At 60.5% G+C, this 12,098-nt stretch overlaps 1 non-coding gene across 1 annotated transcript; it reads right to left on the reverse strand.

Moving 5' to 3' along the window:
• Positions 1 to 4,904: 4,904 nt before the first annotated feature.
• LOC144771100 (5.8S ribosomal RNA) lies at positions 4,905 to 5,058 on the reverse strand. Its single transcript, XR_013599101.1, has one exon. It is a non-coding gene; the product is annotated as a 5.8S ribosomal RNA (ribosomal RNA).
• Between the last annotated feature and the right edge of the window lie 7,040 nt (positions 5,059 to 12,098).

The following is a 12,098-nucleotide window of genomic DNA, read 5'->3' on the forward strand; positions in this document are numbered from 1 at the left end:
GGCCTGGAGATGGAAGCCCCGGACGCCCGGGGGAGGAATGCCCGGGACCCATGGAGCCCGTCCCGGGTACTTTGCCATGCTGTTGGCCTCCTGGAGATGGGTGCCCCGGACGCCCGGGGGAGGACTGCCCGGGAACGTATGGAGCCCGTCCCGGGCACTTTTCTATGCCATCGGGCTGGATGGAGCCCTGGGCGCCCGGTGGACGACTGCCCAAGAGCCATGGAGCCCGTCCTGGGCACTTTGACATGCAGTTGGCCTGGATGGAGCCCCGGGCGCCTGGGGGACGAATGCCCGGGACGCATGGAGCCCGTCCCGGGCACTCTGCCATGCCCTCGGCCTGGATGGAGCCCCGGACGCCCGGGGGACGAAGGCCCGGGACGCATGGAGCCCTTCCTGGGCACTTTTCCATGCCATCGGCCTGGAGCGCCCCGTCACCCAGGGGAGGACCACCCAGAAAACCATGGAGCCCGACCCGGGCACTCTGCCATGCCGTCAGCCTGGATGGAGCCCAGGACGCCCGGGGCACGAAGGCCCGGGATGCATGGAGCCCGTCCCGGGCACTTTTCCATGCCGTCGGCCTGGAGCGCCCCGACACACAGGGGAGGACCACCCTGAAAACCATGGAGCCCGACCCGGTCACTCTGCCATGCCGCCAGCCTGGATGGAGCCCCGGACGCCCGGGGGTCGAATGCCCAGGACGCATGGAGCCCGTCCCGGGCACTCTGCCATGCCGTCGGCCTGGATGGAGCCCCGGACGCCCGGGGGACGACTGCCCAAGAGCCATGGAGCCCCGCCCTGGGCAATTTGACATACCGTTGGCCTGGAGGAAGGAAGCCCCGGGTGGCCCAAGGGAGGTGTTGCCCAGGCATAGCCCATCTGGTCCCCATGGCAGAGAACCACCAGCCTTGGAGGGGAGTCCGGGCGTACCCTTCTCCCTAGTAATCCGGAGGGAAATTACCCCCCTTTCTTGTAATCTGTGCACGCGAGGTGACAGAGGGGCCCCAAGGCGTGAAAGAACGCGACCTCATGGAGCCCTCGCTTGGATCCGGGAGGCGAATGGCACCTCATCGGGACTTCCAGGGAAGTTCGGCCAACTGGTCGCCCCATAGGAAAGCGTTGCGGGCGACCAGATGCCCGAGGGGATCCGGGCGACCAGATGGCCGAGGGAATCTGGGTGATCAGATGGCCGGGCATGGAAGTGAAGCCGCCTGGACTCTCCCGACCCCGTCCCCGTCCGGGACGAATGCCCGGGGCGCATGGAGCCCGTCCTGGGCACTTTTCCATGCCGTCGGCCTGGAGCCCCCCCCCGACACCCAGGGGAGGACCACCGTGAAAACCATGGAGCCCGACCCGGGCACTCTGCCATGCCGTCAGCCTGGATGGAGCCCCGGACGCCCGGGGGTCGAATGCCCCGGACGCATGGAGCCCGTCCCGGGCACTCTGCCATGCCGTCAGCCTGGATGGAGCCCCGGACGCCCGGGGGACGACTGCCCAAGAGCCATGGAGCCCGTCCTGGCCAATTTGACATGCCGTTGGCCTGGAGGAAGGAAGACCCGGGTGGCCTTGGGAGGTGTTACCCAGGCATAGCCCATCTGGTCCCCCTGGCAGAGAACCACCAGCCTTGGAGGGGTGTCTGGGCGTACCCTGTCCCTAGTAATCCGGAGGAAAATTACCCCCCTTTCTTGTAATCTGTGCACGCGAGGTGACAGAGGGGACCGAAGGTGTGAAAGTACCCGACCTCCTGGAGCCCTCGCTGGGATCCGGGCGGCGAATGGCACCTCATAGGGACTTCCAGGGAAGCCCTGCCATCTGGTCGTCATATTTGTTGAGCCCTGGGAGAGAACTGGGGCTTGGCAGGGCCAGGGTAACAGCAGTTCCCAGTCTGCCAGGTCACCAGGTCTGGGGATATGCTGCCCATGCGCTGCCGTGGCCCGGGCATGGCCTCCAGTGGGCCCTCAGGTGCGTCAGTCTGGCACGGGGAGGCTCTGAACCTGTTTGGCTGGGGCCAGGGCTCGACAAATCCACTCGCCCGCTCGACCGGGGCCTAAACGGCGTCCTGCTCTTGGCGGGCTTGGGGCTTAGCTTCCAAACCCTACCCAGGCCAGGGAGAGCCTCTGCAGGCCCCGATGGACCCCAGCGCCCGGAACCTCGGCTGGCTTGCAGGACGGGGGCTCCAGCACCACGGGACCTGCCGGACAGAGTTCAAGCCCCAGGCCCGGTCCCTGCTTCCGAACCCTAGCCAGGCCGGGGAATGCCTCCCCAGGCCCAGAGGGACCCTAGCGCCCAGACCCTCGGCTGGCTTGCAGGATAGGGGGCTCCAGCACCCTCGGGGCCTGCCAGATGGAGTTCAAGCCCCGGGCCCGGTCCCACCTTCCGAACCCTAGCCAGGCTGGGGAGAGCCTCCCCGGGCCCCGGCGGAGCCCCGTCTCCAGCGCCCGGACCCTCTGGTGGCCTGCGGGACGGGGGGCTTGCGCACCCCGGGGCCGGCCGGCCGGAGCTCAAGCCCCGGGTCCGGTCCCACCTTCCGAACCCTAGCCAGGCTGGGGAGAGCCTCCCCGGGCCCCGGTGGAGCCCCGTCCCCAGCGCCCGGACCCTCTGGTGGCCTGCGGGACGGGGGGCTTGCGCACCCCGGGGCCGGCCGGCCGGAGCTCAAGCCCCGGGTCCGGTCCCACCTTCCGAACCCTAGCCAGGTTGGGGAGAGCCTCCCCGGGCCCCGGTGGAGCCCCGTCCCCAGCGCCCGGACCCTCTGATGGCCTGCGGGACGGGGGGCTTGCGCACCCCGGGGCCGGCCGGCCGCAGCTCAAACCCCGGGCCCGGTCCCACCTTCCAAAACCCTAGTCAGGCTGGGGAGAGCCTCCCCGGGAACCGGTGGAGCCCCGTCCCCAGCGCCCGGACCCTCTGATGGCCTGCGGGATGGGGGGCTCGCGCACCCCGGGGCTGGCCGGCCGGAGCTCAAGCCCCGGGCACGGTCCCACCTTCCGAACCCTAGCCAGGCTGGGGAGAGCCTCCCCGGGCCCCGGTGGAGCCCCGTCCCCAGCGCCCGGACCCTCTGATGGCCTGCGGGACGGGGGGCTTGCGCACCCTGGGGCCGGCCGACCGGAGCTCAAGCCCCGGGCCCGGTCCCACCTTCCGAACCCTAGCCAGGCTGGGGAGAGCCTCCCCGGGAACCGGTGGAGCACCGTCACCAGCGCCCGGACCCTCTGATGGCCTGCGGGACGGGGGGCTCGCGCACCCCGGGGCTGGCCGGCCGGAGCTCAAGCCCCGGGACCGGTCCCACCTTCCGAACCCTAGCCAGGCTGGGGAGAGCCTCCCCGGGCCCCGGTGGAGCCCTGTCCCCAGCGCCCGGACCCAAGGAGGCCTGCCCGGAGAGCCCATTTTCCTCGACTATTAAGCCCCCACGTAGTGGGGGCTTACAGAACTTTGGGGAAGGACAAAAGTTAGAGTTAGCCCGGCCGCCAGCCCGCAGGGTCATCTGGTCACCCATCCCGCAGGGCCATCTGGTCGCCTGGCCCGCAGGGCCATCTGGTCGCCCCAGCCCATAGGGCCATCTGGTCGCCCTGCCCGCAGGGTCATCTGGTCGCGCAGCCGGGGCGACCAGATGGCCCGGGACGACCCTGCGTCCGGATGGCCTACAAGGGTGCCCTACCCAGTTGCCCCAGCAGTCCGGTGAGGGTGGCTAGGTGCCCCGAGGCCTGCCGCTCTGGAGGCTCCTTCCTCTGGGTGGCTGCTGCTCACCTCCCTGCCCGGCATGCTCGTGAGCACCAGGCCCAGGCCCAGGCCCAGGCATCTGGTCACCCTGCCGACCTGCAAGGGAAGGTGTGGCCCCCATCCCCGCTCCCCGGTGGGGCAGGGACGGGAGGGGGAGGCCCCCGTGCCGAAGGGCACGTGGTGGAGGCAGCCTCCCGCGGGCCCGCGCTACCCCCTCCGCGTCCCTCCCGCGGGCCCGGCGGCAGAGGGACCCCACCCCTGGGTGTGGTGGAGGAAGGCCTGCGCGGGCACCCATGCGCCCGGAGGGAGAGACAAAAGCTTGGCTCAGAGGATGACTTTCAATAGATCACAGCGAAGTAGCTGCTCTGCTACTTACGAAACCCTGACCCAGAATCAGGTCGTTGTTGGCTATCGGTCTCGCGCCCGTATTTAGCCTTAGATGGAGTTTACCACCCGCTTTGGGCTGCATTCCCAAGCAACCCGACTCCGAGAAGACCCGATCCCGGCGCGCCGGGGGCCGCTACCGGCCTAACACCGTCGATCAGAAGAACTTGGGCCCCCTGAGCGACGCCGGGGAGTCGGTCTTCTGTACGCCACATTTCCCACGCCTGCCGCCGGGCGGGGATACGGCGCTGGGCTCTTCCCTCTTCACTCGCCGTTACTGGGGGAATCCTGGTTAGTTTCTTTTCCTCCGCTTAGTAATATGCTTAAATTCAGCGGGTCGCCACGTCTGATCTGAGGTCGTAGTCGGAAGCATGACGCCGGAGCGTCAAAGGGGGGTTTGCCGGGGGGAGGCCGGGACCCGGAGCAGGGGGACCCGGCACCAACTCGGCAGACCGCGCGCCCTCTTTCCCACGGATCAGATCCGGAAGGGGTTTCGCCCTCCCCGGGAGGCCGGCCGCGGAGGCGGGTGCCCAAGGCGCGCACGCGCGGGCAGCCGGTGGGACACCACAGACAGCCTCGCGCGGCACGCAGCCAGGCGCCCCGGGACGGGTCCCGGGGCGAACCGGTCGCCGGGCCCCTTTCTCGGGGGCCAGGCGCGCCGGCGGCGTACCTCCGCAGCAGGACCCGGAGAGGGACCCTGTCACGAGCGATCGGGGGGTCTGAACTTGTGGGGGGACGAAGGGGAAGCGGAGCTAACCCTGCTAAGGCCCCAGCCGCGTCCCAGGGAAGCCCCGGGGCGATTGACGATTGAGTGACCCTCAGACAGGCGTAGCCCCGGGAGGAACCCGGGGCCGCAAGGTGCGTTCGAAGTGTCGATGATCAATGTGTCCTGCAATTCACACTAATTCTCGCAGCTAGCTGCGTTCTTCATCGACGCGCGAGCCGAGTGATCCACCGCCAAGAGTCACAGGCAACTTTTCCAAAATGTTCGCCCACCTGCCGGAGCAGGAGAGGCGGGAGGAAGGTGACGCCGTCTGTGGCCCGGGCGCCCCGTTCAAGGCTTCCCCTCTGGGAGTCAGACTGCACCGTTGGGTGAAAAAAACCATTGCCGGGCGTTCGGCCCGGGAGTCCCACCACACCCGCCCGGCGGGCGGGAGAGGAAAGGGGGCTCCCGGTGCGACGGGAGCAGGCTGCCCCGCGGCCGCCGGTCCCTCCCGGGGTAACCGGGAGGGACCGCGCGAGTCTTTTCCAACCCCTCGGCCCAGCCGCACGGGACCGGGTCGAACCGGGTACCTGGCAACGAGGGAGGGTTGCTCCACCTGCACGTTGGCCGTCCGCCGCCGGGCGGCCCCGAGCCGTGCCCGCGGGCTGGCCATCGGCCCGCCCCACCCTTTGCCCGGGTCGGAGGCGCCGGAAGGGAAGAGCCAGGCGGTTCCCCCCTTATCCAGCATGCCTCCCACCGAGAGGAGCCGGGGTCCCCTCGCAGGCCCTCGGCCCCTTCTTTTCCGGGCCACCCTGCCGCGCGGGAAGGGCGCCTCCTCGGCCGCCCGGACCCCGGTCGGGACCGGGGACTCGGGCACTGGGAGGGCCCAGCCGCCGCCAGGGCCTTTCGCGGGGATGGTTACGGTACCAGCCCGGGGATGCACTGCCAGTTCGGTGTCCGTGCCGGGTGAAATTGGGTTCTGCCTCGCAGAGGAACAGGTCCCTCGTGCGCGCGTCGGTCGGGCCCTCCTTCCCCCGGGGGGAAGAGGCCCGCCGATGTCCCAGTCCTAAAACCCCAGCGCCCCGATGTGGCCGCGGACGGCTCCGCCAGGCCGGGGGCACGCCGGGGCTGGGCCGGGCCCTGTGCCTAGGGTGCTTGCCTGCAGGAGGCGGCCGAGGGCTTCGGGCTGGCGCCGTCGGTCGCTCGGGCCGCTCCGCCGTTAATGATCCTTCCGCAGGTTCACCTACGGAAACCTTGTTACGACTTTTACTTCCTCTAGATAGTCAAGTTTGATCGTCTTCTCGGCGCTCCGCCAGGGCCGTTGCCGACCCCGGCGGGGCCGATCCGAGGACCTCACTAAACCATCCAATCGGTAGTAGCGACGGGCGGTGTGTACAAAGGGCAGGGACTTAATCAATGCGAGCTTATGACCCGCACTTACTGGGAATTCCTCGTTAATGGGAAATAATTGCAATCCCCAATCCCTATCACGAACGGGGTTCAGCGGGTTACCCGCACCTGTCGGCGAAGGGTAGACACACGCTGATCCGTTCAGTGTAGCGCGCGTGCAGCCCCGGACATCTAAGGGCATCACAGACCTGTTATTGCTCGATCTCGTGTGGCTGAACGCCACTTGTCCCTCTAAGAAGTTGGACGCCGACCGCTGGGGGTCTGTCCAGGAAAAACGGTCTGCTGTGATACTGAAGCTGTCTCTCCTAGACTATCTGGAACACTTACCAGTATACCTGGCACACTTATACAAATACAGCCACAATTGCAATTACAAATACAACCCTGCATGAGCAGTCAGGACTTTTGTTACGTTATTCTTAAATTGACAATTCACTTGACCCAGGGCACCGGCAACAATTCAGTTCAGGTACTGCTGACTTTCAGACTGATACTGCTTTAGGCATTAGCCGTCCTGATTCTATCCATTCTATTATAGATATACAGACTTGTGCCCAGGCGGAGCCCACGGCTCAGCAATCTGAATCCACAGACCTGACCAATGAGGCAACTGAGTCCAGTGCTCGAAAATCTGTACCCCAGTGGGGGAGAGGACGGGGGGGGGTGAAGGCACCAAGGCAAAAGAACCTAAAACTGATAGAGTGGCTAAGGGAGGCAAGGGTCGTGGTGGCATTAAATCTCTGGTTACTGCCTCAGTGGGGAGACTCAAGGACTCTGCCTCAAGTAGCACAAAGGACGGCCCAGGCTTCAGCCCTTTGCGTAAATGGGTGGCTTGAAAGGGGAATGTCAAAGCAATCATCTCTCAACTGTCTATTTCTGGCAATATGGAGTCTGCAGCATCTGAAGTTCAAGATCCTTTATTATCATCTCACCCCTGCTCTAATCCTGTCACTCCACTAGCTTAACTGGCCAACTCGGACGTGAATTCTGGCAGAGCTAATATTTCATCTAGTTTTTATCTTCATGTCCGGCACCAACAGAACTGGTAGACTGCACGAAAGGACTGCACCCGGCTGATTATGAGGAACCTTCATTGTCTACAATCCTGCAGGCGGTTGTCACTCAGAGAGCAGAGCCCCAAGAATATTAGTCGCAAGACAAAACAGACAGCAGAGAGATTAAACAAGCATTGATGGACATCAACACCAAAGTTGCACTATCTTGCACTATCAAAGTTTCTATCTTCAGAAGTCACAGATTTATAAGAAGGCGTTGCAGCAGTGGAAGTGGCTAACACTTTCACTGTGCGAGTGACCAAAACTCAAGAGACTCAGCTAGCATTCCTGCAGGCAAAAATTGAGGACCTCGGTAACTGTCAACGCTGGTAGAATCTGAGGATCTTCGACATACCAGAAGGGAGGGAAGGCTCCGACCCAGAGGCCTATATCGTCAGCTTCTTCCAGCAAGCATTTCCAGATTTGGCGGACTGGGATATGGATACACAGGTACAGCAGGCGCATCAACTGCCTCTGGTTCTCTCTTAAGGGAATCAAAGCAAGTAATCTTTTTCATGGCCTATATAGGTGCATCTGGGCAATTTATTGTTGCGCCAAGCAATCTATGTGAAAGCTCGCCCCTCCACTTCAGTCAAGTGGGACTCAATTTCTATGTTTGCCCCTACTGATTAGTGTAAGTCCACAATGGATAAATGTTGGAAGTTGCGTCAGTTAATGGATCCCTTCAAGGCAGTCTGCACACAAGTCTTCTTGCAGGAACCAGCCCGTCTTAAGGTTACTAAAGATGAACACTCACATTTTTTCTATACTGAACTAGATGCCAAAAAACACTTGCAAAGTGGCAGTCTGATACCAGTAGTCGATCTTAGAAGAGAAGGAGGCATGTCATAGGAGACATGGAGATGTCTATTTCTCATTATTCTTTTTTTGGACACTTTTCATATATATAGGTGGGGGAAGAGGGCTATGGCAGGGGGCTTCAGGAGTCTGGGGGGCAGGGATGGTGTTCTCTCAAGGCTGTCAGTCAACGACAGCAGGGGAAAAGGGATGATTTCTTTCTGTAGATACTGGGGGGGTTTAGCAAGGATAGGCGGGGATTGGCATCGGAAGATAGCTCGTTGTCAATCGGCTACAGCGATGGGGTGGGGGTGCTGGGTAGGGAGGGTGCTAAATAGCATGTATTAGCTAGAAACTCGATGGTAGAACAAAAGGGGGAAGACGATGGAATAAGGGGGAAGACAACCTGACTTAAAATATATGTATTGGAACGTCGCGGGGCTGAACCAGGCCAGGAAGCATCGACAAGTTGGAGAGGAACTCCATGTGTTCAAACCTCACTTATTGGGCCTTACTGAGAGTCACCTTGCATACAAGGATAGATCTCAGCTAAAACAACTTGGATTCAATACACTTCTTTGCACCGCATAGGCGATCTCTATTTGAGGGGTCGCTATGTTGAAATCTAGGAACCTTACTGCTACAGTTTAATGCACTCTAGCTGATTCTAAGGGGAGATGGGCAATTGCTCAGTTACTGATTTCAGGGTGTAAGACCACAATTTGTGTGGTATATGGCCCTAATACTGACTACCACAACGTTTGCCACTATTTAAGTTCAGAGCTACTGGGGTGGGCCGGGGATTTGATAGTTATTGGGGAGTCAAACTGCATTATGGATAATAAGATTGACACTACTAATACCAAAACTTGGGCTACAATGGTCAGGACTAGGGCAGCGCTATTCTTGAACTTCTTCACATACACCAACTGGATGACGCTTGGAGGAGACTATATCCAACGTTGCCAGGCTGTACATAATACTCATCCCCACATAAACAGTACTCTCAAATTTACATGATCTTTACTAAGAGAATCTTGTTGGAAAAGGCACGCATATAGGTTTACCCCAAAATTACATGTGATCACAATCCAGTTATGTTACCTTTGTAGACTCAGTTGGGGGATAGAGAACTTTTCTGGGCTTTCCTGGGCTTTCTCATTTCCAAAACACTTACTTAACAGCTCAGAGTTCCAGGCATATATTCAAAGAACACCTGGGGAGTAATAATAGGGGCCCTGCTTCAACCTCAACAGTGAGGGACTGTATGAAGGCTTATGTTAGTGGGGCCACTCTCCAGTATATGTTAACATAGAATCGGCGCGTAATACGGAAGGCAGAGCAGGAGCATTTGGTTTACTTAGATTTGGAGCGGCAACACGCAAGAGCTATTGCAGTAAGAGACGTAGCAGAAAATTCAATCTACCTCCAGCTTTTAGAAACACGAGCTAAGCTTAATAGAGGGCTAATTGCCACCAACTATCATAACTATAAAACTTTGCAATATGAGTACGGGGAGAGGGTTTGCCTTTTTCTGGCTACTCAGAGGGCCAAATCCCATATTAAATCAATAAAAGGGGTAGATGGTCTATCTTATACCACCCCCTATAATAAACTGCTCTAGATTATATACAGGAGAGTGCTTTACCGATCCTTGACCCTTTGGAGTCTGCTCCACTGCAAAAAGACATAGAGCTGGGTGAGGTCGAGGATGCGATTAAATCTCTACCCTCAGGCAAGGCGGTCGGTGAAGACACCATTCCGCTCGAATTCTACAAAATCTTCAAGCACCTGTCTTCACTCAATTACTTGGTGACACCATGAACCGGGAAGATGCCCCTGCATTTTGGAGAATCACAGACATTGTGGTATTCCCTACGAAGGTGAAACCAGTAGAAAACAGACGCTCTTACCGCTCTATATCATTGATCAATGACGACGCTAAAATTGTTTCCAAAATCTTGGCCTCGCGTCTGGCTCATCTTATCCATCTGTGAGTCTCGGGGCAATAGCACAGCTTTGTCCCGCAGAGATACGGCGGCGTATATCAACACAGCCATTACCGCCTTTGATATCTCCGGTAAATTAAATAAACATATAGCGATGATTATGCTCGATGCCGAAAAGGCCTTTGATCGAGTTGCATGAGAAGCCCTATGGCTCACTATGTCAACATTTGGCCTCAGTCCTAGGTTCATCTATGCTATCCAGAAACTGTATAAAAACCCGGTGGCAACAATTAAGCTAAACGGTTTATCATCAGCCCACTTTGCAACTCAAAGGGGTACGCGGCAGGGCTGTCCACTATCCCCTTTACTGTTTGCCCTTTATATTGAACCTTTTATAAGGCATTTGCTGCAAAATGTAAGGATTTCTCCAGTGTATCTCAGTGGCCCAGAATTAAAACTGACTGCATGTGCGGAAGACATTGCCATCTTTTCTTCTATTCCAGTTGATGCTATAGTTGAAATTACACGAGAGGTGGAGTACTTTGGCTCTTTTTTCGGCTATAAACTAAACCTGACTAAAACCCAAGCAATTTAAAATTTTCAACCTGAAACGGTGCCTGTATCATTAGGGGTTATAAGAACGGCTACCTATCTGTGAGTCAACCTGAAATCTGCTGGGTCAGAATGGGCTCGATTCCGATCCGTGTCGGAAGGTTAGGAGTCAGTACGAATTTGTCGGGATTGGGAGTCCGTACGAATTTGTCGGAATTGGGAGTCCGACCATAGACGGGCTCCAATGGGTCCCAGGCAGTCCACCCCCCGGGCGTCCAGGCCCGAGAGCGCCGGTGGTCCACCCCGTGCCTGAGGCCCAGCCGGGGTCCCTGAGCCCTGCCTTGCGTGGGCAGGCAGGCAGGAGCCCTACCACGAAGGCTCGGGGTGGGAAGCACTTTCGATCCCGGCCATCTGGTCGCACGGTACCGCTCGGCCATCTGCTCGCACATAATGCTTTCCAATGGGGCGACCAGATGGCCGGGCTTCCCTGGAAGTCCCGATGAGGTGCCATTCACCTCCCGGATCCCAGCGAGGGCTCCATGAGGTCGGGTTCTTTCACGCCTTGGGTCCCCTCTGTCACCTTACGTGCACAGATTACAAGAAAGGGGGGTAATTTCCCTCCGGATTACTAGGGGCAGGGTACGCCCAGACACCCCTCCAAGGCTGGTGGTGCTCTGCCATGGGGACCAGATAGGCTATGCCTGGGCAACACCTCCCTAGGCCACCCGGGGCTTCCTTCCTCCAGGCCAACTACATGTCAAATTGCCCAGGACGGGCTCCATGGCTCTTGGGCAGTCGTCCCCCGGGCGTCCGGGGCTCCATTCAGGCCAACGGCATGGCAGAGGGCCCGGGACAGGCTCCATGTGTCCCGGGCCTTCGTCCCCCGGGCGTCCGGGGCTCCATCCAGGCTGACGGCATGGCCGAGTGCCCGGGTCGGGCTCCATGGTTTTCAGGGTGGTCTCCCCCTGGGTGTCTGGGCGCTCCAGGCCGATGGCATGGAAAAGTGCCCGGGACGGGCTCCATGCGTCCCGGACCTTCGTCCCCCGGGCGTCCGGGGCTCCATCCAGGCTGACGGCATGGCAGAGTGCCCGGGTCGGGCTCCATGGTTTTCAGGGTGGTCTCCCCCTGGGTGTCGGGGCACTCCAGGCCGATGGCATGGAAAAGTGCCCAGGAAGGGCTCCATGCGTCCCGGGCCTTCATCCCCCAGGCGTCCGGGGCTCCATCCAGGCTGACGGCATGGCAGAGTGCCCGGGTCGGGCTCCATGGTTTTCAGGGTGGTCTCCCCCTGGGTGTTGGGGCGCTCCAGGCCGATGGCATGGAAAAGTGCCCAGGACGGGCTCCATGCGTCCCGGGCCTTCGTCCCCCGGGCGTCCGGGGCTCCATCCAGGCTGACGGCATGGCAGAGTGCCCGGGTCGGGCTCCATGGTTTCCAGGGTGGTCCTCCCCTGGGTGTCGGGGCGCTCCAGGCCGACGGCATGGAGAAGTGCCCAGGACGGGCTCCATGCGTCCCGGGCCTTCGTCCCCCGGGCGTCCGGGGCT

This window comes from Lissotriton helveticus, chromosome 7, assembly GCF_964261635.1.
Source record: "Lissotriton helveticus chromosome 7, aLisHel1.1, whole genome shotgun sequence".
Taxonomy (NCBI): Eukaryota; Metazoa; Chordata; class Amphibia; order Caudata; family Salamandridae; genus Lissotriton; species Lissotriton helveticus.